Source organism: Perna viridis, chromosome 4, assembly GCF_037379345.1.
Source record: "Perna viridis isolate PV_CMFRI_1.1 ecotype Kerala chromosome 4, ASM3737934v1, whole genome shotgun sequence".
NCBI classification, from domain to species: Eukaryota; Metazoa; Mollusca; class Bivalvia; order Mytilida; family Mytilidae; genus Perna; species Perna viridis.
In genome coordinates, this window is record NC_142448.1 from 6,277,209 (window position 1) to 6,289,749 (window position 12,541).

A 12,541-nucleotide genomic window follows, 5' to 3' on the forward strand; every position below is an offset into this window, starting at 1 on the left:
TGCATCCTTCCTGGTGTCTTTTTTTTATTGTCCCAATGTGCTTGTTGTCTTATTTAACTGTTAGCTGTCACTTTTGCACCCTTTCATAAGTTACAGACCCAAGTAAATTTCTATATTACAAGGCTCACAACTTTTTAAATATTAAAATAAAAGGCATATTTCCTTCAGAAAATATACTACAAATACAATAAATATTCCCACTTTTAAATAGCAAATCATAATTTCCAAATTTTCTATTTATATAATGGAGGATGCAGATGATGGTTCTGGTTTTTATCCTGTGTCAAATATGTAATCATAATAAAGTTTCATAGCTGTGTCATGTTTAAATGGTGTGTCCTTACTTGCCCTATATGTTCAGGGTTCAGCCTTTGCAGTCGTATCAAGCTGTACCCGGCAAAGCATTTTATTTGAGTTTGCTCTCAAATTTGTTAAATAGCTATAGCAATACAACTTAAATAGAATTGATCCTTCAGTTGAGCATAAAAGGACAGTGAATTTTGTTTTGAGTATTGGAATTAAATTTTTCTAAAGCGTGAAAATTTGTGCTAATGGGGTAATGTTAGAATTCAACCGTCTCTCAGGGGCCAATTGTGTATAATTTAGCAGTTTGTTTCCAAAATTTGAACTTAACCCTTTTATTCGTCCTCCTCGAATGCAATATTGAATGAAAATCTTACAATATTAACCTAAAGTCTCAAAAGTTTTTGGTCTGCACGTCAAATCAACAATATTGTCCTTACTTTAAGGGTTGCAAAAAGAAATTTGTTCATGGTAATGAATTTGTTTTTCACTTACACATGTTAATCTATATTTATCATTTCAGCAAGCAGTTTTTAACTTGCAAAACTCTATCATATTTTTTGGAACATCGTAGTTGTTGGCTTTATTGGTTAATTTAATTTTTAGATACAAATGGAAATGGCCTTCCATATGTTTCCCACTAAAGAGAAAGTGAAAGTAGCTATAAAAAGAATTGAAGTAGCTCCAATATAAATGGCTTTAGTTTAAATTCAGTGTGAGCATTTTAATGGTTACAATTAAGTATGGTTTTAAGATTTAGAATCCATAACGAAGAGTAACTTGCACTAGATATTAAATAATTTGGTTTACTTTTTGTAGGTAAATATGGACTTACAATAGATGTGTATTTAATGGCAATCTGGCACCTTTATATGCAAGATTCAAGGATTTCAGTTACTTGAGAAAGCTTGTGTTAAATGAGAGGAACATTTTGGTATATGATATGATGTTATTGTGTCATACAATAATAAAATATTGAACTTTCAAAAATTTAATTTTTCATTTTTTATGTTTCAAACCGCTCAACGCTTTTACACGCCGATGAAACATCAAAAATTAAACATTCAAATTTTGTCAATTTCATTTGACATGTTTCTCTCATTCTATGCCATCTCTATCAAAGCGTCTGTGCTTGACGAACATTGTATAAATAAGTAGAAATGATTTTCGTCGACATAGGATGTTAAAAAAGCCCTCAGTCAGTATTTGTCGATTCTTGAAACACCATGAATCATCCAATGAGATTAAAGTGTTTGATGATAAACACACAGTAAATTTAACTATAAGAAAATATACCCTGGAATTGACTTTTTATGAGCATCTCGGCGGATGTTACCAGAAAAGCTTACCCTGCCAGTGCACCTGGTCCATGCTCCATGTTTATAGTGGAGTCCTAGTTGCTCATTTACCTTTTTTACTTTGAATGTATTATTTCGGTTATTTCATGTTCTTTGTTGTGTGTGCCTGTTTCCCATGACTGGTTTTGTCCCTGGATAACATTTTTTTTTATTTCCGTCAGAATGTTGGTTCCCTTGCTTACTCCTTCAGTAAGCATATTAAATACCTTGAATTGGTTTTAAATATTAAAAGTGTAAAATCTTTTGATTTACAAGAAACTGAAGGAGTATCTTACTCCCCATTTCAAAACAATTGCATCTTTTTTTCATGGTTTTCCCCGTCGAGTACTCCATTCAAAACCCTTTCGCAAGATTTTCCTACGAAAAAATCTCAACAGTTTTTCTTTTCGACAATGAAGATGAAATAATTGATGCAGAATAGATATAAAGGATATAAAGCCGCTTTTTATCACCAAAACAATAAATTCTAACATTTTCACATTTGATATGTCGAAAACTTCCGGATAATATTTATATGCGTACTAACGATGTCAAATTTACACGGAAACGGTCGATAAATGGCGGTCAAATGCGAGGTCATGCCCTTAAATTTTATCAGTGGAATAAATTAACTGCCGGAGACTTTTTAATTCCCTAAGGAATTAAATTTCTTTTAATCACCTGGTCGAGCGATATGGAAATTCTACTTCTGCGATTGTGTGATTTATTTCAATTATAACTTACATTTCATTGATTTATCATATCTTTTTTAAAGTTTATAGATCATATCTAATGTTTTGCTGATATAGTAAGAAGTTATTGTATTTCATTGTCTATGGTTGTTGAGATAGCGGTAATATTATATATTGTAGTTTATTCGTGCAATTAGGGTATTATATAGTAAACAATGCATTAACCGTTTTTTTTTTTGTTGGTTTTGTGTTTGGTTTTATTTCAATATTTTTATTTGTCGTAATGATCCTTTTTTGAAGGTGTTAAGCCTATGTCTTTTAATATCTGTATTTGATATTTCTAAGAAATAGATTTAATAAACAAATGAATATTTACACTTTTATTAAGAAGAGGATTAATGGTATGTTTGGTAAATATGTAAACATATAGTTATCTTAACGATTTGTTTTACCTTCCAGAATGTTTTCAGTACGTTTGTATTCACGTCATTTCAACTCTTAAAAGGTGAACAGAACATCGTTACTAGGTACATTAAACAGACTTGTCAAACAATCTTACATTTATTTTAACCAAATTGGTTTTTTAAACGTAGTCACGTATCATCAAAAGTTATAGGAGTTTTGACGAAATAATAAACTATGATTTAACCACCTCCATTGTTTTTACAGATGTTAATTGTCCGGTTATGAACATGTCATTACAGGATGTCAGTAACATCAGATTCCACTAAAGGAGAATAGCTTTGTAAGTATTCCATGTCGTTGATTTTCAGCGTAACGTAAGGGTGCAAGTAGCAGTTCTTTGAGGCATCCTGATCAGCGTTACTACCAATTGTATTCATTTCCATTTCGTCACTTTTAGTGGATAATCCATGTTCATTATCACGAGAACATACGTTGGAACAGCTTGGACCAACCCTTTCAACCTCAATTGTATAATGAGCCATTAAATTGTCGTCAATAATGCATATCCATTAGAACCGTATTGATTTTCATCCATGTCTCTCTCATGAGTAGGGGTTTGATCAACATGAACATTGTTGGCATTATTTGCTCCATGTTCACTCTTTGAGGTTTTCCCTTTACAACGTTGTTTCAACAAGAAAATGTTGCAACCAACAGACAAACTAAGAAGTGTTAATAGTATCAATAGTGCTGCCTATTCTCCTATTACGATAATTGAAAGCTGTTTACAAGCAGATGACTCTAAAATAAAAAAAAGAATGATAAACGCCAAATTAATGGGAAATGTTTTGATACAAAAGCATCGTCTTTAAGATTTTTACACAGCAAGCAAGCATTTGCTAAGTAATGAATAAATGTGACTTTTTGTCTCTTTTCATCTGTCATTACGATGTTCTCTTCGTGTTTGATTCCATACGTTTTGGATTGATTGAGAACGAGTGTTCACTCAACTAGGCGACAATATTTTATATTCATAATATTTCATCTTCATTTTTGAACAAATCATGGAACATCAATGTATAGCTTGTTTTATGAACGTTCATAAAATAAAATTGAATATAATGTCAATACTCATTGGTATGTACATCCATCAAAACCCTTATATACGATCACATATATGAATGATAGGTTTTGAGATTTTACAATAAGAATGAACACGTTAACACGTAACGTTACAAACTTTATAATCAACATTAATCAATCTTGGATCCTAAAATTTGGATCTTTTCCAACTTGAAACATTATAAACCAATCCTTTCAATACGTATAACGAATTAGAATTGCTTCAGCACGATTAAGCCTACACAAAAAATATCTCCTATACCTTCATCTGACTTGTATGTTGTATTCGCTAGTCGATGGTTATCGTCGTTCGTTGATATTATATTCGTTTCATCTGTTGTTGATCGTTTTTCTGTAGGCAAAATATGAATTCAACATAACATGCATATCTAAACATTCATCGCAGAGTTAAACCGGTTGAGAACATTTGCTCTCTGGGAGGTTGAGCAGTTCCTACTTTCTAAGATTATCGTTCCCACCAAATGATTGTTTATTTTGAAATTCGTTTGAAATTACATTTTTAACACAGAATTTGAAAATAAGCATATGAACCGTAAGTAGAAAAAAGAAAGTACAGATGTACTGATGTCTGATGGTGGATTAGAATGCAACTTATGTGGTTTAATATATGTCGGAGAAACGCAAGAACGATGAAATAAAATAATGTGCGGTCATCGTTCGGGAATTAACACCACCAAATTCCCGATAATTTATCAACACTTTAATCAAAAAGACCATTCAATCCTCTCCATGAAAGTTCGTATTTTAGAAAAAAAATTACCATCCTACGAACAGTCCCGTTCTCAGTAAAAACTATGGTAGGGAAAGACAGGAGTACTGGATACGCAGACTAGGTACTGCAATACCTTACGGATGCAATGACAACATCTAAAGTATAGAAAACCTTTCAAGCCAATATAACAATAACATAAATGTGATGAATTCATATGACAAAAATCCAAGACGGGAAAGGAGTCATGGCCATCGCCACTATACGTCACCTAAGTTACATGATGTCTCCTTAGATGGCCTTCTCCTTTCATAAAAAGATCTCTTGGACTTCATCACATTAGACCAAACTTTATTCTGTACCTCTCACTCTACTACACTCCCTTTTAAAACAAGTCTTCACATTCCTGTTTCCGACCCTACCTCATGATTATAGACTTGTTGCCATCATTTTGGATATTGGTTTTCATAGCCTCTTTAAACCAGTTTGTGTGACAAGTAAAGATGAAGAAAATGATTATTTCTTCCACTTCCGTTTGTCAACAAAGGTATAGATGCAATTAATTTGGCTAACATACTCCATCACAAAAACGTTACCAACAAAATTCCCCCATATTTAAAAGACAAATCCATACCAATTATTTCATATTACTATACTTCATCCATCGCATCCAAAATTTTCAATTATAAAAGGCGATTGCAGAACCTCGAGATTGAGGACTTCAAGGCTAAACCACCTGACTGTTCTTGCAAAACCTCTCCATTCAAATATGGTCCTTCTGGTCACGTCGTTCCGGGAGATTTAACCATTATCGAAAACGAATCTCTGTGTAATATACTTTCTAAAGGTCCCAAGTACCGTGAACCACGCTCCATAAATTGGAATTATAACGTTAAAGTTCTTATGGATGCCGTCGAGGACTATGCAAGAAAATGGACAAAACGAGAACAAGAAGACATTGGTTCTCTGTCAGAGTGGTTAAAGGCCGTGAGGTCTTTAATTTTGAAACGAATGAAAGTTTTAAGTAGGTCAATGAGTGCCAAGGCTACATCAGTTTTCAAAGACCCCGATGTAGCAAAAACATTGTCTACTATACATGAAAAATATGTTGTCGTACCAGCAGACAAAGCCCAAAACAACATTGTTTTTGTCTGCAAAACGTTTTATATCCAATGTTTATTATCAGAAGTGGAGGTAGAAAATAATAGCAGTGATAAGACCTACACTGCTACCACTCTCTCCAAAGAAGATATTGTAGAAAACCATAAATCTGTGATATCCTCTTTTGGTCTCTCTACCAAGGACGATGACCGTGATTTACCGTCTATGTACTGGATTCCTAAACTTCACAAGAATCCATACAAACAACGTTTTATAGCTGGATCTGCAAAATGTACCACCAAACCTCTTTCAAAACTTTTAACTTCTATACTCACAACTGTCAAAGAGGGTCTACAGTCCTACCACAACACTTGTTACTGCCGCAGTGGTATTAATTCAATGTGGATCCTGAAAAATTCGAAAGATCTTTTGGAAACAATCAGTTCAAGACTATTATCTGAATACAACAGCATTAAAACCTATGATTTTTCCACACTATATACTTCTATTCCCCATACTCAGTTAAAATCCCGACTTAAAAACATTGTACATCGTTGTTTTTCCAAAAAAATATGGTACACCTAGATACAAATATATAGTTTTTGGTAGAGATTCCTCATACTTTGTAAGAAATAATTCCAAATCATCTTCCAAATATACAGAGGAAGATGTTTACAAAATGCTGGAATTTTTAATTGACAACATATTTGTCCAGTGTGGTGGACGTGTTTTTCAGCAAACGGTCGGCATTCCAATGGGAACAAATTGTGCTCCTTTACTTGCTGACCTATTCCTTCACTCTTATGAGGCTGACTTTATAGCTGATCTGATCAGAAAGAAAGAATATCGTTTGGCTAGATCTTTCAATCTCAGTTTCCGCTATATAGATGACGTATTATCTTTAAACAATCCTAATTTCGGGGATTTGATACATCGCATCTACCCAAAAGAACTTGAGATAAAGGATACTACAGACACTATGAAGTCAGCCTCATATCTTGACCTACACTTAGAAATCGATGGTAAAGGATAACTATTGACCAAACCATACGACAAACGTGATGACTTTTCATTCAGAATTGTCAACTTTAGTTTCATCTGTGGCAACATCCGTTCGGCTCCTGCGTATGGAGTGTTCTTATCACAACTCATACGTTATGCCAGAGCTTGCCGAAACTATGCAGAATTTTTGTATCGCGCTAGAACTCTAACAAATAGGCTTCTGGAACTGGGTTATGTTGCTACAAGATTGAAGTCATCACTACAGAAGTTTTATGGCCGTGAACTCATGGATCGTTATGGTGTATCCATCTGCACCATGAAAACTGATTTATTCGACGGGTCATAGTTTTCCTTCCCTCGTTTGTCAACCCCGGATTTGACTTTTTATGAGCAACTCGGCGGGTGTTTCTAGAAAAGCAGAGGACGCATACCCTACCAGTCCACTTGGTCCATGCTCCCAGTTTTTAGTGGGGTCCGAGTTGCTCATTTGCTTTTTTTACTTTGTATGTATGATTTTAGTTATTTTATGTTCTTTGTTGTGTATGTCTGTTTTCCATTTCCGGTCTTTGTCGCTGGATTACATTCTTTTGATTATCGCTATAACTTTGGTTCCCTTGATTACGCTTTTGAATTATAATTATCAATGCCGTTTTCTAAAAGATTTATCTGTTTAATCTCACGTACATTTTAATTGAAACCTTTGTAATGTTTAGCCCAATACTAAACCAGAAGAAAGTTATGTAAATCGAATTTCTTACGAACCAAATTACATACTTAAATTTCTTACAAGATGACTTTTATTTATTACTATATTTAAGAAAACCTCGTGTAGTTTGTATTCTGGATATGATTCTTTCATTTTCACAAGGGTAGACTTGCATCTTCTGTTGACATTCAACTGTTTTTTTAGACTGTAAATGAGTTTCAATTGTATGCGATGCACACTGGGTTTGGAGTGAGTAAGTTCCGGAGAAATAGTAGTTTCCATCTGTTGTAGCTAGGATTTCTTTTTAAAATGTAAAACGAAAATACTTATTATGTGAAAAGTAAAGTAGGACATGGTCTCAACATTTGAAGTATATTCTTTGATTTTATGTACAATTTTAATTCATTTGTCACAAAAATAAGTAAACTCTGACCGAGGGTTGTAAAACGCTGAAAATATTTCTAGGGTAAAATAACCCTTGGATGAAACTAACTCCGTCAAAATATTCATTTTTTACATTGTTGTAAATTTGAAATAGACAGATCAATTGAAATCATTGTAGAATTGTTCAAAGACATATTTGAAATTAAATTAAAACGTATATTTAAAGGTCTTTCATTACAAATTTCCTTCTGAACACATGTACATAATTTGCCAATGGTAATAACTAAACTTTAATATCAATATTTAAACGATCGTAAATGTTTAAGACGGGTTATAAGTATAGTTGATTCTTCATGCTCATAGACGTTTTTGATTGGTCGATTGATTGATTGATTGATTGATTGTTATTGGTCGAGAACCTCTTTGCCAGAAAGTTTATACTTGCATGTACTTCGCCAGATCGTTCATATATGCATGGACGCCCGTCAACTTGAAACCAATATGGCGGCCATGTAGTTCGAAAGAGTGTGGCAACGAACTACACAGCATTTTATAGCCGAAAGAATAATTTATTACATCAACATTGATTTTACCGGTATAGTTTGTTTACAGAGAGTAATTTTCAAATCGAGGAAAGAAACTAATAAATGATTGAAATCTAACTACAAGTAAATTCGCCCAAAAATTAAATTGTCTAAGAACTAGATTCTATAAATAAATTTACCGGTTAAACACATTTAAAAAAAAATAATTCCCAAATGTCAGGTTAGAATTATAAGGATTAAACAGCTATTTTCGATCGTGCGCGCATGCATGAATTGATCTCACCATTCATTAACATTTCATGAAAGGCCTTTGGCCGTTCATTGAGTTTGGAAGCTCTGAGATCCGTTCATACATGCATGAACGACCGAAAATAGCTGTTTAATCCTATAGTGAACCAAATTTGAAAATAATAAATTAATAATAATAATAATACATATTGAAAATAAATAAATACAGAACGTGTAATTTTAAATGATACTCTTTGAGTTATATAAGTAAAGCCCTGTACAGATACCATACTTACTTTTTTTTCAGAATATAAAAAGGAAGCCCATTTCCATTTGCACAAAAGCTATCGTAAATGTTTAAGCATCTGCTCGTATTCAGACAAGTGATATCCTCATATTCTACCAGTATTCTAGCATGTTTTTGAAGTTCATCAATGCACTGGCACATACCTTTCTGTAACAAGCGAAAATGACGTTCAAAACATATAAACAATGTTATTACTATAAAGAATGCACTACATTAGCATAACTACTTTCAACATAGTATAAAATATTCTGGAGTTTTGGTTAATCTCATTATTTATTTTTTATTCATATTTGGTGTTAAATGGTGTTTGATAATGGAATTGGAAATTTTCAAACTTAATTTTTAAGTAGGATCGTATAATCTCAATAGCAAACATGATCTCTGTCAAACAAATACAGATAACTTTAAATTTGTATTCCATTATATTTGGATGAAAATTCATAAAAGGGTTTTTATCAATGACTGCAAATACTATAGAACATTCATTTGTTGTAACACCATGAGGGCAATTATAAACTTGAAATTATAAGACGAATGTTCATACTGAACAGTTTTCAAAGCATGTTCAGTTTTTACTCCTCGGGAAACCGTGGGTTTGTTATCAATCAGTATCGTTAATGAAAGGATATTCTTACCCAGTGAGAGTTTTTACAACACAATTTATGAAGAAGAGCGAAGAAAAAAGCACAAAAAAAACCCAATTTACTTATCACACTTGTTTTTTTTTGTTGTTGTTTTTCCTTTTAGTTGCATACTGTTATTTTGCATATTAATGCTATAGAAACAATCTGAAGACTAAGTTTTATATGTAAACGTACAATTGCTCTATTGTTTTGTAATTTACTAACATAAAAGGTAAAATAGATAACTTCTAAATACATTTCACAGTGTATAGAACAATTATATATATCTGGGTTTTTTTATTATATCATATTGACTTTTGATAAAAGTGGTTCTGATTAACTGTTCAACTATGGAATAAGTGGCTTCCTACAAATTGATGTTGAAGACTTTTGCACAACCTGACCTGTAAAATAATGAATTTTGTATGTGTAAATATCACTATTAACTATTATTGGAAATGTTGTTGTAGTTATGTGAAATGAAGAAAACTTTGTCACCTTCAGCTGTTATGTTATACACAGAAACAGGGACGATAACAAAAGTGCGTGGTTCCATCATCAATTTGATATAGACTGGATCTATGATAGACACATAGTTGTGTTGTTTTCAAATACAAGACTTAGAGTGTAAACTGTTTAATTGGATTAGTTCAGGAGCTGGCATAGCAGATAACTGCTAGTAGTCATTAGTTTGTACATTTGTGTAATATATATTTTTATTTTCGTTGTAACAAGGGATTCAGACGGTATTGAACTAATTTTAGGTGTGATTAATTGTGTAATATTTTTCCCCAGTGGCCAGATTTTAAAGGGGAAAGTTGTGATCACGTCACAGTATTTTAAAGATGTTTTCACCTTTAGTTTATTCTTTCATGTTACTTGAGTATACAGACGCAACTCTACCCCTGTACCTGTGTATAATGATGTGTTGCGGCCAGCTGCAGCCTGCCCTGTGGTATGAATATTTTCCCGTCATTCATTGAAGAACAAATGTGTTGCCTTTGGCTGACATTTTTGTCCCGGTTGTTTTCTGTCTATTTGACATATAAGCCATACCTATTATCGTTAAATTTCTTCATCAATTAACCAAGATTAACGGTGCTAGGATACATTTCTAGTTGATTACCTATAACATTATAACGTTTACCTCCAAATCCTGTCCATCCAATATGATTTGTCACAGTTTGCTTTTTATCTTTCAAAATGTCCACATACTTTGGGGTAGTTCTTTTATCTTTGATACGTTCGGCTTTAGGAAAGCAAAAAGCATGTTATAAGCAGATAGTGATAATCTAAAAATGTTTTAGTAGCTTAAAAAAGAGTAATAATTTAGAAACCGAAATTAAATGTATTTCACTGTAACATATCAAAAGAAAGGAAATTGTCCTCTTTATGTCGTATTTGCATAATAACTTGATTAGCCAATCTGTGAATTTTATGTAAAATTATTTTATTATTTTAATGGGTTTGTTTTCTCAAAACATGTTGAATCGTGTGAAATGTTTGTTTGTTTGTTTGTTGGGGTTTAACGTCCGAGCAGCAATATTTCAGCTATATTCAGACAATGAACATGAAATGAAAAAAAAAGGATGGGTCACAAGGATAATAGGGTCGACAAATTTTGATTGCCACTGGAAAAAGGGGGATGGGTATGGTCGGGCAATTCAGCCTCCTGTGGCGAAGCGCAAAGGTTCCTACTCCTATCGAATACCACAGCAGGGTTCTTTAACGTGCGAGGAACGTGGCATCTTTCCCAACACGGTGCACCACTATGGTTTGCGGTCAGGTTTTCCGTATTATAGCCTGACAACCCCAGCATGTAACACGCCAGGGGTACCCCATTCCACCACCTGGGGCACACATCCCAGTTGCTCTGTGGGCAGAGCGCCTAGCCCCCGGCTAGGTTTCTGAGCACTATTTAGTCGCCTTTTACGACAAGCTTAGCGCTATTGCAGGCCTAATCTTTTAACACCCGGACCTGCACGGGGTTCGTGTGAAATAAAATGTTTCATGACAAACGTAATTTTTCATCATGTCCAATGATTTGTGTTTCCTACACAAACTGACTTCAATCTTTCACGCCCCGTGCAGGTCCGGGTGTTAAAATAATAGGCCTGCAGCAGCGCTAAGCTTGTCGTATAAGGCGACTAAATAGTGCTCAGAAACCTAGCCGGGGGCTAGGCGCTCTGCCCACAGAGCAACTGGGATGTGTGCCCCAGGTGGTGGAATGGGGTACCCCTGGCGTGTTACATGCTGGGGTTGTCAGGCTATAATACGGAAAACCTGACCGCAAACCATAGTGGTGCATCGTGTTGGGAAAGATGCTACGTTCCTCGCACGTTAAAGAACCCTGCTGTGGTATTCGATAGGAGTAGGAACCTTTGCGCTCCGCCACAGGAGGCTAAATTGCCCGATCTTACCCATCCCCCCCTTTTTCCAGTGGCAATCAAAATTTGTCGACCCTATTATCCTTGTGACCTATCCTTTGTTTTCATTTCATGTTAATTATATCATCCATTTCATGTTCATTGTCTGAATATAGCTGAAATATTGCTGCTCGGACGTTAAACCCAAACAAACAAACAAACAATCAATCTTTCACTAAAAATTGTCGTTTAAGGACACTCATTTTTTATAAACAAACCTAAAAGTTAAACCAATACATTATTTATACTGGTTTAACATCATAATTTCCCGATTTTTTTCCAAATCGGCTTTACTTCCGTTCAACATTGCCCGGGTTATACACTTTACGTATCTAACTTATAATTATCATTTTGATACAATGTTTTACCCTTACAAGAAAGTTAAACAAAGTTAACTATCAATTCTGAATTTGCCAATGTCCTAATAGACAACCGGATTCCGACTACGAAATGTGGGCTGTGAACTACGACAATAATACGTTAGTTGCTCATTTGTTTTTGTTACTTTGTATGTATGATTTTATTTACTAAATGTTCTTTATTGTGTTTGTTTTCTATGTCTGACCTTTGTCCCTGGATTGCATTCTTTGATTACCGCATTAACCTTGGTTCCCTTGATTACTCTTTGTT

General features: G+C 34.0%; 1 long non-coding RNA gene across 1 annotated transcript; it reads right to left on the reverse strand.

Annotated features, from left to right (window-relative positions):
• Positions 1–2,604: 2,604 nt before the first annotated feature.
• On the reverse strand, positions 2,605–4,781 carry LOC148618647 (uncharacterized). The gene is made up of 3 exons (XR_015921291.1): positions 4,641–4,781; positions 4,122–4,211; positions 2,605–3,538 (listed from the first exon to the last, which is right to left on the reverse strand). It is a non-coding gene; the product is annotated as an uncharacterized LOC148618647 (long non-coding RNA).
• Between the last annotated feature and the right edge of the window lie 7,760 nt (positions 4,782–12,541).